The 25,513-nt window shown below is 46.7% G+C and overlaps 2 long non-coding RNA genes across 2 annotated transcripts in view; both read left to right on the top strand.

Annotated features, from left to right (window-relative positions):
* The window catches only part of LOC110568221 (uncharacterized), a 29,801-nt gene extending 17,931 nt beyond the window's left edge, over positions 1-11,870 (top strand). Inside the window, exon 3 of the long non-coding RNA XR_002478520.2 lies at positions 11,793-11,870. This is a non-coding gene — a long non-coding RNA (uncharacterized LOC110568221). The remainder of the gene's footprint in view (positions 1-11,792) is intronic.
* A 1,142-nt stretch (positions 11,871-13,012) lies between these two features.
* Positions 13,013-21,651, top strand: LOC135270960 (uncharacterized). The gene is made up of 3 exons (XR_010339115.1): positions 13,013-13,072; positions 19,679-19,761; positions 20,545-21,651. It is a non-coding gene; the product is annotated as an uncharacterized LOC135270960 (long non-coding RNA).
* The last annotated feature ends 3,862 nt before the right edge of the window (positions 21,652-25,513 follow it).

Here is a 25,513-nt window from a genome sequence, read left to right as displayed (position 1 = left end):
CACTGCGCCTGACTAAAACTTACTTAAAAAAAAAAAATTATATATATATATATATATATATATATATATATAATTTTTTTTTTTTTTAGAGACAGAGTCTCACTCTGTTGCCCAGGCTGGAGCACAGTGGTGCAGTCATCCTTCACTATAACCTTAGTCTCCTGGGCTCAAGCGATCCTAATTCCTCAATCTCCCAAGTATCTAGGACTACAGATGGGATCTTGCTATGTTGTCCAGGCTGGTCTCAAACTCCTGGCCTCAAGGATCCTCCCACTTCAGCCTCCCAAAGTGTTGGGATTACGCATGTGAGCTACCTGCACCTGGCCAGAAAAACATTTTCATATTATATGGAGATTTAAAATATCCTGCTAGCATGGTACAATTTAAAGAGTGTGTGAGAGGCCAAGGTGGGCAGATCATTTGAGCCCAGGAGTTGGAGATCAGCCTGGGCAACATGGCAAAAACCTCATCTCTACAAAAAAACCCCAAAAATTAGCCAGGTTTGGTGACAGGTACCTGTAGTCCCAGCGACTCAAGGGGCTGAGGTGGGAGGATTACTTGAGCCCCAGAGGTCAAGGCTGCAGTGAGCTGTGATTGCAGCACTGCACTTGGCCTGGGTGACAGAGCGAGACCCTATCCCAAAAGTAATAATGACAACAACAAAAAGGAGAGTGGAGTTTTGAACTCATCATCATGGCTGCAATACATAACTGGTATCCTCTGAGCAGATTATCGAGTCTTTCTTTGCTTTGGTGTCATAAGCTATCATTTATTGATACCTCATTATATGGCAAATACTGTGCTAGGTGCTTTCACCTATTATCTGATTTAACTCTTACAACAACCTTTTGAGGTAGGCATTATTGTTCCCATTTTACAAATTAGTCCATTTTATGGAATATCTTTCTCAGATTGGGATATTTGGCAAGAGGTAGTTAGTATTTGAACCCAGGTATATCTGGGTCCAAAGCACAAGCTTTTTTTTTTTTTTTTTGAGACAGAGTCTTGCTCTGTCTCCCAGGCTGGAGTGCAGTGGTGCAATGTTGGCTCACTGCAACCTCTGCCTCAAGAGATGAAGCAGTTCTCTGCCTCAGCCTCCTGAGTAGCTGGGACTACAGGCATCCACCACCATGCCCAGCTAATTTTTTTGTATTTTTAGTACAGACAGGGTTTCACCATCTTGGCCAGGCTGGTCTTGAACTCCTGATCTCGTGATCTACCTGCCTTGGCCTGAAAAAGTGCTGAGATAACAGACATGAGCCACCATGCCTGGTCAGCTCTTTTTTTTTTTTTGAGGCAAAGTTTCCCTTTTGTTGCTAGGCTGGAGTGCAATGGCACAATCTCAGCTCACTGCAACCTCTGCCTCCCGGGTTCAAGCGATTCTCCTGTTTCAGCCTCCCAAGTAGCTGGGATTTCAGGTGCCTGCCACCATGCCTGGCTAATTTTTTGTATTTTTAGTAGAGATGGGATTTCACCATGTTGGCCAGGCTGGTCTCAAACTCCTGACTTCAGGGGATCCACCTGCCTAGGCCTCCCAAAGTGCTGGGATTATAAGAGTGAGCCACCATGCCTAGCCTTTTTTTTTTTTTTTTTTCCCTTTTTGAGACAGGATCTCCCATTGTGGCCCAGGCTGGAGAGTGCAGAGGCTCATTGCAACCTCCATCTTCTGGGCACAAGCAATCTGCCTCAGTCTCCTTAGTAGCTGGGACCACAGGTATGTGCTATCAAGCTCGCTTAAGTTTTGTATTTTTTGAAGAGACAAGGTTTCGCCATGTTGCCAAGGTTGATCTCTGACTCTTGGGCTCAAGTGATCCACCTGCCTCAGCCTCCTAAAGTGCTGGGATTACAGGTGTGAGTTACCAAGCCTGGCCAAAGCATAAGCTCTTAATGATTCTGTAAAACTGAGGAACCTATGAAATAGGATTAATACTACCTACCTTGCAGAAACATGAAATAAAATAAATGCCACATACAGGCTGGTGTCTGGTGAATATTCCCTTTCTGTTATTACTCTAGAACAAGTTATATTTTCTTTCTTTCCTTCTTTTTTTTTTTTTTTTTGTTCTGAGATTGAGTCTTGATCTGTCACCAGGCTGGAGTGCAGTGGCGTGATCTCAGTTCACTGCAACCTCTGACTCGTGGGTTCAATCAGTTCTCTGCCTCAGCCTCCTGAGTAGCTGGGATTGCAGGCGCCCAACACCACACCCAGGTAATTTTTTGTATTTTTAGTAGAGATGGGGTTTCACCATCTTGGCCAGGCTGGTCTCGAACTTCTGACCTCGTGGTCTGCCTGCCTCGACCTCCCAAAGTGCTGGATTACAGACCACTGGTCTTTTTTTTTTTTTTTTTTTTTTTTGAGACATGGTCTCAATCTCACTCCCAGGCTGGAGTGCAGTGGTGCCATCATAGCTCACTATAGCCTCAACCTCCCGGGGCTCAAGTAATCCTCCCACCTCAGCCTCCCAAGTAGCTGGGACCACAGGCATGTGCCACCATGCCAGACTAATCTTTTTTCTTTTTGAGACAGAGTTTAGCTTTTGTTGCCCAGCTGGAGTGCAATGGCACAATCTCGGCTTGCTGCAGCCTCCGCCTCCTGGGTTCAAGTGATTCTCCTTCCTCAGCCTCCAGAGTAGCTGGGATTACAGGCATGCACCACCATCCTGGGAGACGGGGTTTCTCCATGTTGGTCAGGCTGATCTTGAACTCCTGACCTCAGTTGATCCGCCCATCTTGGCCTCCCAAAGTGCTGGGATAACAGGCATGAGCCACTGTGCCCAGCCTCTTTTTTTAATTTTTTTGAGATGGAGTTTTGCTCTGTTGCCCAGGCTGGAGTGCAGTGGCGCGATCTCAGCTCACTGCAGCCTCAGTCTCCCAGTTCAAGCGATTCTCCTGTCTCAGCCTCCCGAGTAGCTGGGATTACAGGCGTGTGCCACCACACCTGGCTAATTTTTGTATTTTTAATAGAGACAGGGTTTCACCATGTTGGTCAGGCTGGTCTCGAACTTCTGATCTCGTGATCTGCCTGCCTTGGCCTCCCAAAGTGCTGGGATTACAGGTGTGAGCCACCGTGCCTGGCCTTTTTTTTTGAGACAGGGTCTCAGTCTCACTCCCAGGCTGGAGTGCAGTGGTGCAGCGTTGCCATCATAGCTCACTATAGCCTCAATCTCCCAGGGCTCAAGTAATCCTCCCACCTCTGCCTCCCAAGTAGCTGGGACTACAGGCATATCCCACCATGCCAGACTAATTTTTTTTCTTTTTGAGATGGAGTTTAGCTCTTGTTGCCCAGCTGGAGTGCAATGGCATGACCTCTGCTCACTGCAACCTGAGGCCTCCCAGGTTCAAGCAATTCTCCTGCTTCAGCCTCCAGAGTAGCTGGGATTATAGGCACATCCCACCACATCCGGCTAATTTTTGTATTTTTAGTAGAGATGAGTGTAAGGCCAATTGCCTCACCAGGAGATCAGACGCACACCCACCACCCTTTGTCCGAAAGCTCGTACATGCTCGGGCATGTTCCCTTTTCCCCTTCTCGCACAGCCTGGCTTTCCCTTAAAGAACCCAGTATGCAAGCGTGGTCTTGTGATTCTAGCCAATAGCAGCCGAGTCTTTCTAGCCAATAGCAGCCGAGTAATTCTAACCAATAGCAGCCAAGTCCTGTATGCAAACAAAGGCTTGTAACCTTACCCAATAGTAGTCCTGCTCTCCTACAACCAATCGAGCTCTTCCACTCCCTATAAAACCCCACGTCTGAGAGGAGTCTGTGCGACTTCTCTGGCCCCTCCTGTCGGACTGCAGAACCTCGCCCGGGAGCCTGAATAAACCGTTCATATTGGATCTTCTTGTGTTGGCCTCAGTTTCTTCCTTTTAAACTCAGCAAGAACCCAAGAACAAACCTCACAATGAGGTTTCACTATGTTGGCCAGGCTGCTATTGAACTCCTGACCTCAGATGATCCTCCCACCTTGGCCTCGGATTACAAGCGTGAGCCACTGTGCCTGGCCTGCCAGACTAATTTTTTAATTAATTAATTAATTTAGAGACAGAGTCTTGCTTGGTCACCCAGGCTGGAGTGCAGTGGCATGATCTCAGCTCACTGCAACCTCTGCCTCCTGGGTTCAAGTGATTCTCATGCCTCAGCCTCCTGAGTAGGTGGGTCTACGGGCATGCAACAGGACGCTCAACTAATTATCCTATTTTTAATAGAGATGGGGTTTCACCATGTTGGCTAGGCTGCTCTCAAACTCTTGAACTCAAGTGATCTGCCTGCCTCAGCCTCTCAAAGTTCTGGGATTATGGGCGTGGGCCGCCTTACCTGGCCCCAACTTTTTTTTTTTTTTTGAGATGGAGTCTTACTCTATTACCCAGACTAGAGTGCAGTGGCATGATCTCAGCTCACTCTAACCTCTGCCTCAATCCTCCTGCCTCAGCCTCCTGAGTAGCTGGGACTACAGGTGAGTACCACCATGACTGGCTAATTTTTGTATTTTTTTTTTCAGTAGAGACAGGGTTTCACCATGTTTGCCAGGCTGGGTCTCCAACGCCTGACCTCAGGAGATCCACCCACCTTGGCTTCCCAAAGTGCAGGGGTTACAGGCATGAATCAACATGATTAACCCTAATTTTTAATTTTTTTGTAGAGACAGGCTCTCCCTATGTTGCCCAGACTGGTCTTGCTTGGCCTTGAGCAATCCTCCTGCCTCAGTATCCTGAGGCACTGGGATTATAGGTGTGGACACTGCACCTGGCCAGACATAGAAGATTTGAACAATATAATTAACTACCTATATCTATTGAACTTACGTAGAACCATGCACCCAGCAATTAGAAAGTACGTATTCTTTTCAAGCACACACGGGACACTTATCAAAATTGACCACTTAGCCACAAAACAAGCTTCAATAAATACCAAATAATCAATATCACACAGACCACATTCTCTGACCACAACATAATTATATAGGCAATCAAAACATTAAAAACCATGTATTTATGGCTGGGCAGGGTGAATCACGCCTGCAATCCCAGCACTTTGGGAGGCCAAGTCAGAAGGATCACGAGGTCAGGAGTTCGAGACCAGCTTGGCCAGTATGGCCCATCTCTATAAAACAAACAAACAAACAAACATGTCAGGCCAGCACAATGGCTCACACCTGTAGTCCCAGCATTTTGGGAGGGCTAGGTGGGAGGATCGCTTGAGGCTAGGAGTTTGAGACCAGCCTGGGTAACATAGTGAGACCCCATCTCTACAAAAAAAATAAAGAATTAGTTGGGCGTGGTGGTACATGCTTGCAGTTCCAGCTACTTGGTAGGCTGAGGTGGGAGGATTGCTTGAGCCCAAGAGTTTAAGGGTGCAGTGAACTATGATCTTGCCATTGCACTGAAGCCTGGATAACAGAGTGAGACCCTGTCTTCAAAAAAAAAGTCAAATGGGGCCAGGCACAGTGGCTCATACCTGTAGTTCCCAGAACTTTGGAAGGCCAAGGTGGGCGGATCACCTGAGGTCAGGAGTTTGAGACCAGCCTGGCCAACATGGTGAAATCTCATCTCTACTACAAATACAAAATTAGGCCCAGCATGGTGGCTCACTCGTGTAATCCCCTTGGATCACAAGGTCAGGAGTTTGAGACCAACCTGGCCAATGTGGTGAAACCCCGTCTCTACCAAAAATACAAAAAATTAGCCAGGCATGGTGGCAGGTGCTTGTAATCCCAGTACTTGGGAGTCTGAGGCAGGAGAATTGCTTGAACCCGGGAGGCAGATGTTGCAGTGAGCCGAGATTGTGCCATTGCACTCCAGGCTGGATGACAGAAGCAAGACTCTGTCTCAAAAACAAAACAAAACACACAAAAAATTATCTGGGCATGGTGGCACGTTCCTGTAGTCTCAGCTACCAGGAGGCTGAGGCAGGAGAATCACTGGAACCCAGGATGCAGAGGTTGCAGTGAGCCAAGACTGCGCCACTGCACTCCAGCCTGGGCGACAGAGAAAGACTCCATCTCAAAGAAACAAACAAAACAAAAAAAAACATCAAATGGGCCAGGCGCGGTGGCTCAGGCCTGTAATCCCCACACTTTGGGAGGCCGAGGCAGGCAGATCACCTGAGGTCAGTCTCGAACTCCTGACCTTGTGATCCACCCGCCTTGACCTCCCAAAGTGCTGGATTACAGCAATGTAGCTGGGCACAGTGGCTCACACCTGTAATCTCAGCACTTTGGGAGGCCAAGGCAGGCAGATCACGAGGTCAGGAGTTTGAGCCCAGCCTGGCCAACATAGTGAAACCCCATCTCTACTAAAAATTAAAAAAAATTATCCGGGCATGGTGGCTGGTGCCTGTAATCCTAGCTACTTGGGAGGCTGAGGCAGGAGAATCACTTGAACCTGGAAGGCGGAGGTTGCAGCAAGCTGAGATTGTGCCACTGCACTCCAGCCCTGGTGACAGTGCTAGACTCTGTCTCAAAAACAAAACAAAAAGTTAAGTAGTACAGTCTTTTGTTTTGAAATGGAGTCAGATCGCGACATTGCACTCCAGCCTAGTCAATAAGAGTGAAACTCTATCTTAAAAAAAAAACTATCATGCCTCGGTTGTCCTGCACTATATATTGTTTTTTCCTGGTCCCACAATTCCTAAAAAATCTGGTGGCTTGAGTATTTCATTTGGGAGAGAGTCACTGCTAGAAATCTCAAACCAGGAAGTTTGTCTTCTTTGAGAATTTCCAGGCCTGGTAAGGATTCAGAGCAAGACTTCCTTAGGGGGGTTCTTTCTTCTTTGGTATGGGGGTGGTTTGCCATGTTGGTCTCAAACTCCTGGCCTCTAGCGATCCACCAGCCCCTTGGCCTCCCAAAGTGCTGGGATTACAGGCAGGAGGGCGGAGGCCAGCCCAGGGGGTCCTTTCATCCATCCCAATTCCTCCCTAGTTAAGGCCCTTAGCCTCAGAGTATGGATGGTGAATAATGGGGATGGAGGTGTCTCATGGGAGCCTTTCTCCTCTAATCCATTTTTGTTTGTTTGTTTGTTTTGAGATAGGAGTGTCTCACCCTCAGCTCACTGCAACCTGCGTCTCCTGGGTTCAAGCGATTCTCTGGCCTCAGCCTCCCGAGTAGCTGGGATTACAGGTATGCACCACCACACCTGGCTTATTTTTATATTTTTAGTAGAGAAGGGGCTTCACCATGTTGATCAGACTGGTTTCGAACTCCCAACCTCAAGTGATTTGCCCGCCTCAGCTTCCCAAAGTACCGCACCCGGCCTCTAATGCATTTTGGAAGGTCAGCCTTGTATACTTCTTGCATTCCGTAACTGTCGGTAGATGATTTTTAAAAGGGGAAGCAAATTTCACATTTATCCAGCAGAGGGAGCTCAATGGGAGATACTTTGGAGAGACCTGAGGTTTGGGTTTTTCTTTTTTCTTTTTTTCGAGACGGAGTTTTGCTCTTGTTGCCCAGGCTGGAGCGCAATGGCACTGTCTCGGCTGACCGCAACCTCTGCCTCCTGGGTGCAGGCAATTCTCCTGCCTCAGCCTCCTGAGTAGCTGGGATTACAGGCACGTACTACCACGCCCAGCTAATTTTGTATTTTTAGTAGAGACAGGGTTTCTTCGGGCTGGTCTCAAAATCCTGACCTCAGGTAATCCGCCCGCTTCGGCCTCCCAAAATGCTGGGATTACAGGCGTGAGCCACCACGCCTAGCTGGGTTTTTCTTTTATAACAGGTCGCTTCTCTTACACCCAACATTCAATCTCAGGAAACCATGCTGGTTCGGCCTTCAGGCTACATCTGCCATCTGACCGCCTCTCTACACCTCCAGGGCTACTGCTCTAGCCTGGGCCCCCTTCATTTTCTCATTGGGATTACTGCAGAGACCTCTTCACACCTGCCCTGCTTTCATCTCCCCTCAACCCAGCAGCTAGAGAGATCCTTTTAAGATATAAGCACACTGTGTCACTCTGCTCAAAATCCTGCAGTCTTCTCATATTTCTCTGAGTCAAGTCAAAGTTCTTAAACCTGACAGCCCTCAGTGCCCCATGACCTCCCTGACCTCCTCTCCTTCAATTCTCCCCCAGGGTCCTCTGCTGCAGCCCCCCTCGCCTTTTGGCTGTGACTTGAACGCCAGGCAGGTTCTTGCTCTGCCCGTGTTTTTCACGCGCTCACTACCTGGTTTCTTTCATGTCTTGCTCAAATCTTGCCTTTTCGGTGAGACCTGCCTGACCTCCCTATTTAAGATTGCAATCGCCCCTTTCCAAGTCTCCCTGAACTTCTTACCCTGCTCTGTTATTTCCTCCAGAGTACTTAGCACCTCCTAACGTACCATTCTATTGTAATGGTAACCAACAAATATCATTATTTGTTATGTTTACTATTATATTTTTCATCTTAATTCTTTCTATAATTTAAGCTCCTTGAGGGCAGGGATCTTTGCCTGTTTTGTTCACTGTGCTTAGGATAGTACCTGGTGCTTGCTTAGTAAATTATTAAATTAATGAATCAATACCCTTATTCTAACAGCTGAAATCTGGCCAGATGCAGTAGTTCATGCCTGTAATTCCATCACTTTGGGAGGTCAAAGCTGGAGGATCACTTGAGCTCAGGATTTTGAGATCAGTCTGGGAAACACAGCAAGACCTCATCGCTACTTAAATAAAAAAAAATAGCTGGGCCTCAGGAGGCTGAGGTGGGAGGATTGCTTGAGCCCAGGAGATCAAGGCTGCAGTGAGCTCTTATTGTGCCACTGCACTCCAGCCTGGGCAACTGAGTGAGACCCTGTCTGAATGAGATCCTGTCTGAAAACAAAAACAAAGAAAAGATCTTGCAGATTTCTTTTCTTTTTTTCTTTTTTTTTTTTGAGACAAAGTCTCGCTCTTGTTGCGCAGGCTGCAGTGCAATGGCACGATCTCAGCTCACTGTAACCTCCACCTCCTGGGTTCAAGCGATTCTTCTGCCTCAGTCTCCCAAGTAGCTGAGATTACAGGTGCCCACCACCACACCCAGCTAATTTTTGTATTTTTAGTACAGACCGGGTTTCCCCACGTTGGCCAGGCTGGTCTTGAACTCCTGACCTCAGGTAATCCACCCACCTCAGCCTCCCAAAGTGCTGGGATTACAGGCATGAGCCACTGTGCCTGGTCAAGGGTTACTTCTGCTTTTTCCCCAACAGTGTGACTTGCTAGAGAACCTCTGTTAGTTTGATTGCCTTACCAAGAACCATCTTTTCTTCTTAATTCTTCTTTTTTCTTTTCTTTTTTTTTTTTGAGATGGAGTCTTGCTTTGTTGCCCAAGCTGGAGTGATGCACTCTCGGCTCACTGCAACCTTTGCCTCCTGGATTCAAGCAATTCTTCTGCCTCAGCCTCCTGAATAGCTGGAATTACAGGCACACACCACCACACCCGGCTATTTTTTGTATTTTTAGTAGAGACGGGGTTTCACCATATTGGCTAGGCTGGTCTTGAACTCCTGACCTCATGATTCACCTGCCTTCTTCTCCCAAAGTGCTGGGATTACAGGTGTGAGCCACCACACCCAGCCTCTTCTTACTTCTTAATCATTCACCAGTTTGGGCCTGGTGTTCCTCCTCTGCGATAGTCTGTGTGCTGGCTACTCACACAGGGACAGAGCCTGAGTGAGTGCTGGCCATTCCATTTCCTTGCCATTGACTGGTTTAGTAAGGGTCATGTGTCTCAGGTTGGGTTCTCTAGAGCACAGCCTGAGTCAGGGATGCTTGTGCAAGTGACTGATGGACAGACTGTTCTCTGGAGCAGGACATAAGGGAAGCAGGGAAAGGGGATGCAAGGATCTGATCTCATTTGGTGATCACATGCAGCCTGAGCCCATCGGGAGCTCCAGAACATGAATTGCTCCCCTCATGGAGCAAGGGGACAAGCTTTTGTCCTCTTGGGGGAAGATAGTGCCAATTTTGATACGTTTCTTTTCTTCTGTGTTTTTTTTTAAAATTTTTTTAGAATTGGGGTCTTGCTTTATTGCCCAGGCTAGAGTGCAGTGGTGCATTCATAGCTCACTGCAGCCTGGAACTCCTGGCCTCAAGAGATCCTCCCACTTTGGCCTCCCAAAGTGTTGGGACTACAGGCATGATCCACTGCACCTGGTCCATTTTGCACTCCCACTAGCCAACTACGAGAATACCTATTTCCCACACAGCCTTGCCCGGCCTGTGTGTTCGAGCCTTTGAATTTCTCCCAATCTGATTAATGAGAAGTAGTCTCATACTGTGGTTTTAATTTGCATTTCTTTTTTCTTTTTTTGAGACGGAGTTTCACTCTTATTGCCCAGGCTGGAGTGCAATGGCGTGACCTTGGCTCACTGCAACCTCCATCTCGGGGTCAAGCGATTCTTCTGCCTCAGCCACCTGAGTAGCTGGGATTACAGGCACGCACCACCATGCCCGGCTAATTTTTTTGTATTTTTAGTAGAGACGGGGATTCTCCATGTTGGTCAGGCTGGTCTCGAACCCCCGACCTCAGGTGATCCGCCCACCTCAGCCTCCAAAGTGCTGGGATTATAGACGTGAGCCACTGCCCCTGACCAATTTGCAATTCTCTTCTAAGTGAAGTTGAGCATATTTTCACATATGTAAAGGCCATTTGTAGCCTTTTTTGTGTGTGAGTAAACCATCACCTCATGCCTTTTGCCCACTTTTCTAACAGGGAAGGATTATTTTAGAAAAACATTCTGCATTAATTAAAGGTACGTGGTAATCTGCTATAACAAAGAGGCGCCAGAATCCAGTGGCTTAGGTAAGATAGATCTGAAAGATCATTTGTTTTTCCTGTAACAGTAAGAGGTGAGCAGCCCGGGGCTTTCAGAGTGACTGCCATCCTCAACATGTGGCTTCCATCTCTGTGGCTAAGGTAGCTACTCCAGGTGTTACCATTTCTCAATCAGCAAGAAGGAGAAAAGTGAAGAGCAAGCAACTTTCTTCCTCTAAGCATGGGGTCTAGAAGTTGCACATGTCCCTACTGCTTGCCTCCCATTGGCCCGAACTTAGTCCCAGGGCCACATCTAGCTGCAAGGAGGGCTGTTAAATCCAGTCTCTGGCTGGGCCACCATGTATCCTACTAAAGCTTAAGGATGAGCCTTCCATTACTTTTATTTACTTTTTTAAAGACAGGGTCTCTCTCTGTTGCCCAGGCTGGAGTGTAATGGCACAATCAGAGTTTACTGCAGCCTCAAACTCCTGAGCTCAAGTGATCCTCCTGTCTTGGCCTCCCAAAGTGCTGGGATTACAGGCATGAGTCACTGTGCATGGCCTGTTTTCTGTTTTTTTAAGAGACAGCGTCTCACTATGTTGCTCAGGTTGGAGTTCAATGGCTATTCACAGGTGTGATCATAGCTCACTGCAGCCTCCAACTTCTGGGCTCAAGCAATCCTTCTGTCTCAGCCTCCTGAGTAGTTGGGACTATAGGTGAGCACCACACCTGACTCACCTCCTGTTTTTTGAGTGGGAGTTTCCTCACTATCTGGCCCCACCTGCCTCTCCAGCTGGGTCTTGACTGTTCAGTCCTATGCATGCTCCAGCTTTGCCATACCTCTCAGTGGCCCCCAACAAGCCTGCATTTTTACACTGCAATTTCTTCTGTTCTGGATGCCTTTCCTCCCCAGCACTGCATGGCAAACTCCTACACATCCTTCAAGGCCCATCTTGAATGTCACCTTCCCTATGATGACTTCCCCTATTGCCCCAGACTTATTTCCTTGTCCTCAGTGCTCCCATAGAACTTGGTGCACATCCACTCCAGTAGTCAGTGCACAGAACAGTAATCATTTATTTGTGTGTTTGCAGTCGCTGCTACAACATGGTGACCTCCTGGAGAACAGAGACATGCTCTGTTCCTCTTTGTATTTGCCCTTTGTTATCAGAGCACAAAAGTATGTGATGCCGGGTACTGGTAGGTACTCGCTCAATAAATATGAGTGAATGAGCGAGTGGTGGGGCGGATCTTAGCCTGAAAGAGGGAGCTCCCCACCTGCACTTTCCTGGAGCAATCTCTAGAGGGCAGTCTCACACCATGCTTGTCTTACCTAGCCTCTGCTCAAGTTGCTTTTTTCCTACCATAGGCAGCTCAGATAGATATGGGTGAGTGAGTGGATGGATGGATGGGTGGACAGATGAACGAATGAACGAACAAATGGATGGATGGTGGATGAATGGATAGGGTGAGCCTGGTCCACATGGGCTCTGGAGTTGACAAGCTCTGGGACCAGGGAATCTAACTAAGTCAACCTAGGCACTGGAGGCACTGCTGGCCCATCCCTTAGACACAATGGCTTAGGGGCTAGGGCCTACGATTGAAACTTAAAAAAAGGTTGTTGTTTCCAAAATAAATATGATAGTTGCAAAATGGCATTGGATAAATATTGAAATAAATGACTACAAAACAAAATCTCAACCAATCAATTGCAACTCAACTCAGTTTGTATATATAGTTTATGTATAAACTACATTTCAGGCTGGGCGTGGTGGCTCATGCCTGTAATCCTAGCACTTTGGGAGGCTGAGGTGGTCGGATCACCTGAGGTTGGGAGTTTGAGACCAGCCTGACCGATATGGTGAAACCCTGTCTCTACTAAAAGTACAAAAATCAGCCAGGCGTAGTGGCACATGCCTGTAATCCCAGCTACTTGGAAGGCTGAGGCAGGAGAATCACTTGAACCTGGGAGGGAGGCAGAGGTTGCAGTGAGCCAAGATTGTGCCATTGCACTCCAGCGTGGGCGACAAGAGTGAAACTATGTCTCTGAAACAAACAAAAACAACAACAACCAAAAAAAGCCTACGTTTCATGTGGGATGTGAGTGCATTTTAATATTTTTGACATGATGTGGGCACTCCTTAAACTGTCAAGGGCCCCTTGACTTCCTGAAAAGGCCCTGCAAGGAGCAAGCAGAATGGAGCCCAAGACTCCCCAGTAGAGGGCTCAGGACGCTGCTCATTATAAGCCCAGGCTCTGAGTCTCAGGCTGCAGGTCCACTCCCTCTTCCTGCTGAGGGCTCTGGAGCCAAGCCCACAGAGACAACATTCAGAAACACAGGCTGCCCTCAACCACAGTCTTTCCTAATCTCAAGGTAAGATGGGAGAGGGGTGGTGGAGAGGGGTGGTGGAGAGGGGTGGTGGAGAGGGGTGGTGGAGAGGGGTGGTGGAGAGGGGTGGTGGAGAGGGGTGGTGGAGAGGGGTGGTATTTTGTTTACTTACATTCCTACATGGGGGAGATATTGAATAGAAAGAGGCTCTGTCTCCTGGGACTGCCGGCTTGGGGGTGGAAGGGACAGGAGACGAGAACAGAATCAAGTGTCGTGCACGAATGCCTGTAGTCCTGGCTGCTCAGAAGGCTGACATGGGAGGATCATTTGAGCCTGGGAGATTGAGGCTGCAGTGAGCTGAGATTGCAATACTGTACTCCAGCCTGGATGACAGAATGAGACCCTGTCTCCAGAAAAGAAACAAAAAAGTCAAGATTCAAGGGCATCTGACATCAAACCTAGTGCGCTTAATCTCTACATCATAATCATGCCCTCTTTCAGAGTGACCTGCCCAATTTCACAAAGCCATTAATCAAGTGGCAGGGCAGAACACTTATTGAGTGCTTACAATCAGTGTGTGTCAGGTGCTGTTCTAAATGCTCTACCCATTTTAACTCATCTAGCTAAAGCAGGGCCTATAATTGTCAATGCCATTTTACAAATGGGGAAATCAAGACCAAGAGCAGTTGAGTGACTTGTCTAAAGTTGCCACCAGACAGTCTGGTTCCAGAGTCTGGGCTCTTTACCGCAATGACCTACCTGCCTGTCTACTCTATGAAGGGACAAGGTTTGGGGCTGTCAAAACTCAGGGTCGGCCGGGTGCAGTGGCTCACACCTGTAATCCCAACACTTTGGGAGGCTGAGGTGGGCGGATCACCTGAGGTTAGGTGTTTGAGACCAACCTGACCAACATGGAGAAACCTTATCTCAACTAAAAATACAAAATTAGCCAGGCATGGTGGTGCATGCCTCTAATCCCAGCTGCTCAGGAGGCTGAGGCAGGAGAACCGCTTGAACCCAGGAGGTGGAGGTTGCAGTGAACCGAGATTGTGCCATTGCACTCCAGCCTGGGCAACAAGAGTGAATCTCTATCTCAAAAAAAACCCCCCAAAAAACAAAAAACCTCAGGTTAAAAATTACAGGACAAGTGGAATAGAGGATGGGCAGGAGGGATGCAGGGGCATGTGAGGTATATGAAAGAGGTGGAACGTGGAGGAGAACCCGACCACAGATGTCCACAGATGTTCTCTGCTCTTTCCTCACTAGGAACTCAATGCTGAGTTCCTATCAAAACTACTGACAGCATATCTCCCCAAATGTCATTTCCTTAAAAGGCATTTTGTCAATGTCTATTTTTTCTTTTTTTAAGAAATGAGGTCTCACTCTATTGCCCAGGCTGGAGTGCAGTGTCATGATCTTGGCTCACTGCAACCTCATCCTCCCAGGTTCAAGCAATTCTTCTGCCTCAGCTTCCTGAGTAGCTGGGATTACAAGCACCTGCCACCACTCCCAGCTAATTTTTGAATTTTTAGTAGAGCTGGGGTTTCACCATGTTGGCCAGGCTGGCCTTGAACTCCTGACCTTAAGTGATCTGCCCACCTTGGCCTCCCAAAGTGCTGGGATTACAGGCTGCACTCAGCCTGTCAATGTGTCTTACTTAGCAAATACAGCTGCTTGCAAACAGCAATTTGTTTTTCCTTTGTGACTAGGGCCACTGGTCTGCCAGAATGGCTATCCAGTCCTCCAGATAGGGTTAGAAGCCACTGTTGAGAATGATATGAGCAAGATGTCTGTCCAGGGGAATGACTGGTATACACTTCATTAGAGATTGAATTAAGTGATGGAAAGGGAATGCTCCATTGCTCCGGTCCCTACTGTAAATCTATTCAGGGTCTTTGGCATCAGTCCTAGGTTTCCTGACTCAAAGGGAAATAAGGACAGGTTTACGGAGATAGAATAATCCCATTTAGAGAAAGGAGAACTGGAACAAGACACAGAGTGTCTCTAATGAAGTGCAAGAGCTCTGAAGTTGGACTGCCTGAATTTAAATGCCAACTCTGTAGGCAGGGCACGGTAGTTCACGCCTGTATTCCCAGCACTTTGGGAAGCTGAGGCCAGTAGATTGCTCGAGCCCAGGAGTTTGAGAACAGCCTGGGCAACATGGTGAAACCCTGTCTTTACAAAAAATACAAAAATTCTGGTGGTGCATGATGGCTCATGCCTGTAATCCCAGCACTTTAGGAGGTTGAGATGGGTGGATCACCTGAGGTTAGGAGTTTGAGACCAGCCTGGCCAACACGTGAAACCCCAACTCAAAACAAACAGACAAACAAACACCCCCACAAAAATTCTCTGGCCATGGTGGTGCACACTTGTAGTCCCAGCTACTCAGGAGGCTGAGGTGAGAAGATGGCTTTAGCCCAGAAAAGAAGCTGCAGTGAGCTGTGATCATGCCACTACACTCCAGCTTGGGAGACAAAGCAGGACCCTGTCTCGGAAAAAAAAAAAAAATTCCAACTCTGTAACTGTATGACCATGCATGATTCACTCATCCTCTCTCCATGTCCTATCTGTGAAATGGGTTTATTAATACCTTTCATTGTTATTTATCATATATTAACGATTAATGTTTTGTTGTGGGGGTTAAAATGATCAAATACAAAGTGCTTAATATATAAGCACTCAATGCCCACTTTTTTTTTTTTTTTTTTTTTGAGATGGAGTTTTGCTCTTGTCACCCAGGCTGGAGTGCAATGGCGATCTCGGCTCACTGTAACCTCGGCCTCCTGGGTTCAGGCAGTTCTCCTGCCTCAGCCTCCTGAATAGCAAGCACCACCATGCCCAGTTAATTTTGTATTTTTAGTAGAGATGAGGTTTCACCAGGTTGGCCAGGCTGGTCTCGAACTCTTGACCTCAGGTGAGCCTCGGGTCTTGGCCTCCCAAAGTGCTGGGATTACAGGCATGAGCCACTGCGCCCAGCCCAATGCCTACTATTTTATCCAAATTAAAAGGAAATGTTACACTTAAAATTTTGTTAAGAAGGTAGATCTCATGTTGTGTTCTTACACAATAAAAAAGTTATAACAGATGAGTAGGTAGTCAGCAGAACAAAGAAAAAAAAGAAAACAAAGTTAACTCAGAAAAAAATAAAAGGAGATTACATACGGCAGATGCAAACACAACAAAAATAATCCTGTTGTTCAGTATGTGTTGACAGGGTCTGAAGCTGGCTACAGGAAGAATTTCCCAGCAACAAAGAGTAGGAAGCCCTGAGCAAATTGTAAAATCTCCTCCTCAGTTTCTTCCCAAGAGAAGCTTTCGTCTCAGGGGTGGTCATTTCTGGAGGCAGGGGCTGCAGGAGACACCCTGGTAGCAGGCAGGTCTGTTTGGTTCCTGAATCAACAGTTGATAAACAAGGTCCCTTCAGATGCTGCGCTGGGCATTGCCTGGGGTATGTAACCAGGAGATGGAGTGCCTGCATTTCCAAGATCATCTGTAGCTGTTTCCTGGACCTGAGTAAATTTTTATTTTAAAGGTGTCCCCTGGCGCGACCCAAATCTCAGCTTAACATTAGCAGTTGCTTCTCTTTGGCTGAGCAGATGAACTACAAAAAACTCCCAGAGTGAAAGAGGAAAGGGAGGGGTGGGGTTGGGTGAGGCGGCAGGGATGGGTTCTGGGTGATGGGAGGTGGGCCTGGTTGTCACTAGGGCCTCTCCAGTAAACTGGAAGGGCAGGCAGCCTACTGGCAAAGAAAGAGTTACTGAGCATCAGCTGAAGGGATGGCAAGCAGTGACGGAGGCTCTGGCCCAGTAATTCTTATCTTCAGGAAAGTTTAAGAGTCATTGTCACTTGCAAGGAATTTCCTGGACTATAAACTTTATTGCAGAAAGGACAGAATGGCTGGGTGGGAGGAAGTTAGCCTCAGGCTCCACACCCACCCCTCCCATTCCTCCACAGCTGGGTTTGCTGTTTCTCCAAACAATTTAGTGTTAACAACATAAACCCTGGTCCAGCCTGGCCTCCTGCAGCTGTGTGGCCTTCAAGTCTTTATCCTTGATAAGCCTTGGCGCCCTCATTTATAATGAGTTTAATAACAGCACTTGCTTATAGTTAATGCTGAACATATGTTGGGTTTGAATGATGATGAGGAACCTAGGGCCAGAGATTTGCACTGAGGGGATGAATAGAGAACAGAATCTGTCCCTGTGTTTTTTTGTTTTTTTTTTTTTGAGACGAGTCTTGCTCTGTCACCCAGGCTGGAATGCAGTGGTGTAATCTCAGTTCACTGCAACCTCCACTTCACGGGTTCAAGTGATTCTTGTGCCTCTGCTTCCCAAGCAGCTGGGATTACAGGTGCCCGCCACCATGCCTGGCTAATTTTTGTATTTTTAGTGGAGACAAGATTTCACCATGTTGGCCAGGCTGGTCTTGAACCCCTGACGTCAGGTGATCTGCTTGCTTCTGCCTCCCAAAGTGCTGGGATTACAGGCGTGAGCCACTGTGCCGGGCCTGTCCCTGTTCTTGGGAGCTGATCAGAGGATCAAGATGGGCATGCATCAAAAGAAATGCACTTGGTTGCCTCATCTAGCCAATGGTGCAAAAGCACCAATCTTGAAAACAATTTCTAGTTACCACTTTTAGTACTTTTTGGGTTTTTTTTGTTTTTGTTTCTTTTTTTTTTTTTTTCTCTCTCTCTTTTTTTGGAGATGGAGTCTTGCTCTGTCGCCTAGGCTGGAGTGCAGTGGCATGATCTTGGCTCACTGCAACCTCCGCCTTCTGGTTCAAGCAATTCTCCTGCCTCAGCCTCCTGAGTAGCTGAGACTACAGGTGCACGTCACTACGCCTGGCTAATTTTTTGTATTTTAGTAGAGTCGGGGTTTCACTGTGTTGCCCAGGCTGGTCTTGAACTCCTGAGCTCAGGCAATCCGCCTGCTTCAGCCTCCCAAAGTGCTGGATTACAGGCGTGAGCCACAGCGCTCATTTTGTCTTCCCAGTCTATTTTGAGATGTTATTCAAATAAATGTGTGTCTCCAGGGCTTCAGCAGGCTGACAGCAGGAAGTAGCAATCAGGAAACACGAGGTGGCAAGCAGGACACTGGGTCAGAACGTGTTCTGGGCCCACTGGGAGGCAAGATTTGCTGAATTCTATACAACAGCAGCTACCGGGTCCCTTTGTGTTGTGGAGCCAGGGAAGGCTTCCAGACAGAGGGGGCTTCTCCCTGTAATTTGAGGGAGATTATTGGCTCAGGCAAAGATGAGAGGGTTTAAAGAGGAGAAAAAGAGAAGCACTGTGCAGCCTCAAGCTGGAGAAAGCCCTGGGGAGCTTGTAGAGATCCACTTCTGGGGACAAAGACCATGAGGGGTCATAGGTGGCAGGGCAGAGAACAACATCCCGGGGAACAGATGTTGAAGATGGATTAGACCCTGACAACGGATGTGAAATATTGACCCAGCCAGCAAAAAGTGCCTGGTGTTTGCACAGGCCAAACTGGTGCTCCAGCTTCCATGGGAGGAGGGGCCGGAAAGTGCCCAGGTCTGGAGGTCACTCTCCACACTCCCACATATTCTCCCAGGGGCCACAAGTCAGTCTCCGGCTCAGGGAGGATATAAACGAGGATGCCTGTGTTGGAAATCAAGGCAGGCATTCATGGGCATGCCTGCACACATGCACACATAGTCTTTTTAATTTACTTGAAGGCTCACCTAGTTCTGTTTGTGTTTAAAAAAAAAAAAAAAAAAAAAAAAACAGAGAAAAAGAAAGTTCACCTAGGCCAGGCATGATGGCTTATACCTGCAATTCCAGCACTACAAAAAAGCTGAGGCAGGAGGATGACTTGAGGCCAGTTCAAGCCCAGATTGGGCCACATATTGAGACCCTGTCTCTACAAAAAAAATTGTTTAAAAAACTTAGCCAGGTGTGGTGGTGTGTGCCTGTAGTCCCAGCTACTCAGGAGGCTGAGGCAGGAGGACTCCTTGAACCCAGGAGGTTGAGGCTGCAGTGAGCTATGATCACACCACTCCTGACTGGGTGAGACAGAGTGAGACATTGTCTGAAAAAGAAAACAAACAAACCAAGACTCACAAGCTTATCTATACATAGAAACAAATGGACATAGTGGGGCGTGGTGGTATATGCCTGCAGTCCCAGCTACTTGGAGGCTGAGGTGGGAGGACTGCTTGAGCCCAGGAAGCGAAGGTTGCAGTGAAATATTGCGTCACTGCACTCTAGCCTGGGTGACAGAGTAAGACTCTGACTCAAAACAATGCTTTTAAAAGTGGATGGAAATGCTAATAATTGTGTTTGGTTGGTCTAAGTATACTTAAAATTTGTATTTTATGCTTTTCAAATGTTCTTTAATGAGAATAAATTTTTGGCTGGGCGTGGTGGCTCACACCTGTAATCCAAGCACTTTGGAGGCCAAGGCGGGCAGATCACCTGAGGTTGGGAGTTCAAGACCAGCCTGCCCAACATGGTGAAACCTCGTCCTTATATATAAAAAAAAGAGAATAAATTTTTTAAAGAGAGAAAAAAGCTTATCTGCCTGTCAACATCAAGTTCCTAAAATCAAACGTTTCTTCCCAGTCCTACGCTACTAGTATTTGACACTGTTGAACTCATTTTCTGAAACAATTTTCTTTCTTGGCTTTCAGGCTGCCAATTTTCTCCTGGTTTTTCTTCCCTTCATGGATGGCTTCCGGGCCCCTGCCTGAGTCCTGAAGTTACTGTTATTCAGGTCTGTCCTCAGCCTGCCCTATCTTTTCTCTCCAGGTTAGCTTGCCCACTCCCTTGGCTTCAGCTTTGCCATTCATGTCAGGAATAACCTGCAGCTCCAACCCAGCTCTTTGCTGAAGCATTTATCCCATTGCCTACTGAGTATCCCCACCAGACCCTCAAATTCAGTTAAAACTTGATCTTCCCTCTCCGGAGCCTGCTGTTTCTTCTGTGTGTTCTGTCTTGGTTGCCTGGGTCAGAATCCTGGTAATGATCTGTCTTCCCCTATCTTTCTGTATTGGGTTGTAGTGGCTTGTAGTGGTCTGCTCCTACTTTTCTGAATGGTGCCCTCCCACCCAAAAAGAGATGTCCACACATGCCACCAAGGCTGGCTTTTTATTTTTTGTAGATAGGGGTCTTGCCGCGTTGCACAGACTTATCATACCCTTAATATAGCGAACCAGTATTGCCTTATATGACAAAATGTGATTAAGTTAAGGATCTTGAAGGAAAGACTTATCCTGGATTAGCCAGCTGGGCCCTAAATCCAATGACATATGTCCTTATTAAGAGGGCACACACAGGGAGGAGGCACTGTGGCCATGGAAGCAGGTTTTGGAGTGATGCCACAAGTCAAGGAACACCAACAGCCACTGAAAGGATGGACTGTCCCCTACAGCCTCGGGATAGAGCCTTGTCTCCCACTCTGCCCCACTAGAACACTATACCCTCATCTCACACATGGTTGCAATTCCCTCATCTCAACATGCTCTTTGAAGCTGTTCCTTTTTTTTTTTTTTTTTAGATGGAGTCTTGCTCTGTCGCCCAGGCTGGAGTGCAATGGCATGATCTCGGCTCACTGCAACTTCTGCCTCCCAGGTTCCAGCAATTCTCCTGCCTCCACCTCGCAGGTGTGCACCACCACAACCCGGCTAATTTTTTGTATTTTTAGTAGAGATGGGGTTTCACTGTGTTAGCCAGGATGATCTCAATCTCCTGACCTTGTGATCTGTCTGCCTCTGCCTCCCAAGAAGATGTTCCTTTAAAAAACAAAATTAAGCTTTTGAGATAATTATAGATTCACATGTGGTTTAAGACATATGGCCAAGTGCAGTGCTGGGAGCCTTGCATCCTGGGATTCCGAGCTACTCCTATATCCTTCTAACACAATCCCTCCCCAGCCTTACCCTACCCCTTGTTAGCGCAAATAAGCTTGTTAATGTGGCTCAACTAGGTTGTGGTCTCTTTCAGGATAGAAACTGATTTCTTTTTATGTTCTAGTATTTTTTGCTTAAAAGTCCTTTGCATTGTGGGCCTGCCTCTCCTTCTGCCTTTGCAGAGAAACTCAGAATACATTCCCCATGTCTGTCTGCCATCTCTGGCCCTCTGCCTCTTCCAAAGCACACTTCTCCAACATCCTTAACTTGGGCTTTCAAAACACCTTTAATTAACACTGAGGTCCCACAGCCGCCAAGTCCTTAATTTGCAGGATGACTTCCCTTATCTTTGTAAGTGTCTTTAGGGTTGCTGGTTAGCTCAGCTAGTCAGAGGGTGGTGCTGGAAGTACCTTTAAATTGCTTTTCTGGGTGGTTTTCCCCTTTCCCCATCTGATGGGGAGAGCCCTGGAACCCAAGACTTTCTCCCCTAGCAGTTTCAGAGCTCCCTGAGGGCAGAGAGAGAGTCTCCATTCATCTTGTAGATCCCTCAGGGGAAGAACTTGTCTTGTACTTTTTAAATCCTGATCTGATACTAGCTCTGCACACTGTGGGTGCTCAATAAATGTTGATTGACTGAGTAAACAATGAACGTAGTCGCCTGGAGTGTTATATTCCTCCTTTCCACAGGGAGAAAGTAATAACATTAGGCAGAGCAGGCTGGATCTCTTAATGTGATTACCTGGGATTTGTGGGCCAGTGACTCTGTCCCCCAACTTTATTGGGTACATCCATCTCCACAGAATAGATATTACCAGAGACCACTAATGCTGTTGGCCAAATGGTGGGCTATCACTAATTCCCTTGACCCTGTTAATCTTAATTCTATCACATTGAAGCTGCTGCCTCCAGTCCACGACAGGGGGAGAACGTAGCACAGTTGTGGCAGTGGTTGTACTGAGGTAAGCATAATCTATCGAAGTTCAAGTGTTTAACTTGCTCTGTGTTTGTATTTGAGACATCCTTCATGTCTCAAATGATAATTTGAGATTGAATTCACAATGCATAAAATGCATCCATTTAAAGTATGTAACTCGACCAGGTGTGGTGGCTGTCACCTGTAATCGCAGCACTTTGGGAGGCCAAGGAGGGCAGATCACTTGAGGTCAGGAGATCGAGATCAGCCTGGCCAATGTGGTGAAGCCCCGTCTCTACTAGAAATATAAAAACTAGCTGCGTGTGGTGGCACACGCCTGTAATCCCAGCTACTCGGGAGACTGAGGCAGAAGGATCACTTGAACCCCGGAGGTGGAGGTTGCAGTGAGCCCAGATCACACCACAGCACTCCAGCCTGGGTGACAGTGAGATTTCGCCTCCAAAAAAAAAAGAAAGTACATAATTCAATGGTTTTTAGTGTATTTGGTTGTGCAACCATTTCAAGTTTAGAACATTTTCTTTATCCTCCCAAAAGAAACTCCATACCTATTATCAGTCACTCTCCATTTCCCTCCAACCCCCAGCCCTAGGAAATCAATCTATTTTGTTACTACAAATTTGCCTATTCTGGACATTTCATATACATGGAATCATACAATAATGTGGTCTTTTGTGACTGGCTTTATTCACTTGGCATGATTTCAAGGCTCATCCATGTTACAACATATATTACTACTTATTTATTGACGAATAATATTCCATTGTATGGATATACCATATTGTACTTATCCATTCATTAGCTGATAGAAATTTGGGTTGTTTCTACTTTTAGCAAGTTATTTCTGCATGTTTCAACTTATTCATCCATAAAAATGAGTTAACAGCTGCCTTGTCTTGGAGATGATTATAAGAGGTACACAGGGAATATATAAAATGCATTCTAAACTATAAAGCAGTATAAGAATGTAAAGATATTTTATTAATTTTTTTTTGTAGATAGGGTCTCAACTCTGTGGCCCAAGCTGGAGTTCAGTGGTGCAATCATGGCTCACTGCAGCCTCAACCTCCTGGGCTCAAGGGATCCTCTTGCCTCAGCCTCCCCTGTAGCTGGGGTTACAGGGGCATGCCACCATACCTAGCTTTTTAAAATTTATTAATCTGATGCTATCTCCAGATAGTAGCTTGTTTTTTTTTTTTAAGAAATAAGGTCTTGCTATGCTGACCAGGCTGCTGGTCTCCAGCTCCTGGCTTCAAACAATATCAGCATGGAGTATTACAGGTGTGAGCCATTGCACTGGCCTAAAGACTTTTTTTTTTTTTGAGACAGAGTCTCACTCTATTGCCCAGACTGGAGTGCAGTGGCACAATTTGGCTCACTGCAACCTCAGCCTCCCAAGTAGCTGGGATTACAGGCATGCCCTACCATACCCAGCTAACTTTTGTATTTTTAGTAGAGACAGGGTTTCACCATGTTGGCCAGGCTGGTCTTGAGCTCCTGACCCGAGGTGATCTGCCCACTTTGGCCTCCCAAAGTGATGGGATTACAGATGTGAGCCACCAACCCTAGCCCTAAAGACTTTTTAATATTTGTATGAGATCAACTAAGGAGAGGACTGAGGCCAGTGTAACTGCTCTGAGCTTATGGCCTATTGTTGGTTAACTCAGGGCAATCAGGTGAGTATCTCTTTGGGTCTCGTCTCTATGTAGAGTCCATTTTGCTTTTCTCCTCGGTAATGGACTGCATCCATATTTCATCCACATTTGTTGCTAGGAGACTAGGTTAGAGTATGCTTAGCTCAGTGTAAGCCACTGCCACAACAGAAAACCGTATCATAGGAGAATTATATTTGAACATCAAGGCAGACACATTTCATCCGGATTTTCAGCAAGACCAGGGAAAAGGGCTGATGCTGTAGGTGTTAAGGGCCTAAGTTTATCAAATATCTTGCCAACTCTCCTTTTTTTGATTTTTCTTTTCTTTTTTTTTTTTTTTGAGAGGGAGTCTCACTGTCGCCCAGGCTAGAGTGCAGTGCCACAATCTCTGCTCACTGCAACCTCCCCATGCCGGGTTCAAGCAATTCTCTACCTCGGCCTTCTGAGTAGCTGGGAATTCAGGTGACCATCACCACACCGGCTCATTTTTTGTATTTTTAGCAGAGACGGGCTTTCACCATCTTGGCCAGGCTGGTCTTGAATTCCTGGCCTAGTGATCCACCCGCTTCAGCCTCCCAAATGGTGGAATTACAGGCATGAGCCACTGTGCCCGTCCTCCTTTTGATTTTAAGTTAGCTTCTTTCACACTCACATGTGCCAGGGTGACTTTTTTCTCCCTTTACTGCCCATCCAGTAAGCATGCTAAGGTAATGCGAAAACATTTTAATATTAGACCAATAGGAAACAGGAAGGAAAACCTGTTGCCATGAGTTACAAAGATTCAAAAATCCAACTCAGATATATACTATCCGCTCCCATAACTTCTTATTTTTTGCAGGTATTTTACAGCTTTATAATGTATGGGTGCAAGGGGGCTGGAGGAAGGCCAGGGTGGGCAGTGGGTTATACAAGAACTATTGTTTACTACTAGTGGCTTCCTGGAGCATAATTTCCCCCTTCAAAGCCTTGGTAAGAGCAGCTGGGGATAATGAACAGTGGTTAAAGATGCTTTGTTTTACACCCAGCAAAAAGGGTCATTAACACCTAAACTGTTTTTTTTTTTTTTTAACCAAGCCCTGTGGAAGGGCTCCTGCTGCTATTGATAATCATGGTAACCCCCGGGGTAGCAGGGGCAGAGGGGTGAGTAATTCACCAGAAAATGGTATTCACTGATTTGGATTATGTGCACCATTGCTCCTCTCCATTCATGTGCTTAATTAAAAGCTGACTAGTACAAAATAAATGAAACTGCAGTTCTTCACTGGAACTATCTGGGGAGCAACAGAAATTCTGCAGGGAGGGTATATGCCAGAAAAACTCTTTTATTGCCATCTCCCTATTATATTTCTATTCTAGGGTCAGTGTTAATGTCACATCTCATTCTTAAGGTGGCAAAAGGCTTGGAGTAGTATAAGTTTCATCTTCATTTTATCAAGGATGAAATCAAAGCGAGGAGCTGTGACTATGACAATATATAGTCTAGGGCATAACTCCCAACCACATTAGGGAAAGCCCAGTAGGAACACAGAGCTAGTTGGCTCAACCCTTATTCATGACATCGTGTTTCACATCATTCAGAAGTTTTTGTAGAAGTCTCTATAGTGACCAGTTGTACTGCCTGGGAGTCATTTCCATTTGTTCAGTCCCTGAGGGGAGAGAAAATGGAATTATTGCTTTCTTATAGTTAAATTAGGCAAATTTGGAGAGAGGGCATTCAACTTAGTTCACAAAGGATGCCAAAATCTACATTGCTCCTTTAAAAAAAGAAAAATGCATGGGCTGGGCTCAGTGGCTCGTGTCTGTAGTTCCAGCTACTTGGGAGGCTGAGGTGGGAGGATCACTTGAGCCCAGGAGTTCTGGGCTGTAGTGAGCTATGCCGATCGGGTGTCCGCACTAAGTTTGGCATCAATATGGTGACCTCCTGGGAGTAGGGGACCACCAGATTGCCTAAGGATGGGTGAACCAGCCCAGGTTGAAAATGGAGCAGGTCAAAACTCCCATGCTGATCGGTAGTGGGATTATGCCTGTGAA

Source organism: Aotus nancymaae, unplaced genomic scaffold (assembly GCF_030222135.1).
Source record: "Aotus nancymaae isolate 86718 unplaced genomic scaffold, 86718_ANA_hifiasm-v0.15.2.pri h1tg000072l, whole genome shotgun sequence".
In the NCBI taxonomy this organism is placed as follows: domain Eukaryota; kingdom Metazoa; phylum Chordata; class Mammalia; order Primates; family Aotidae; genus Aotus; species Aotus nancymaae.
This window is presented reverse-complemented; position numbering and strand designations above follow the sequence as displayed.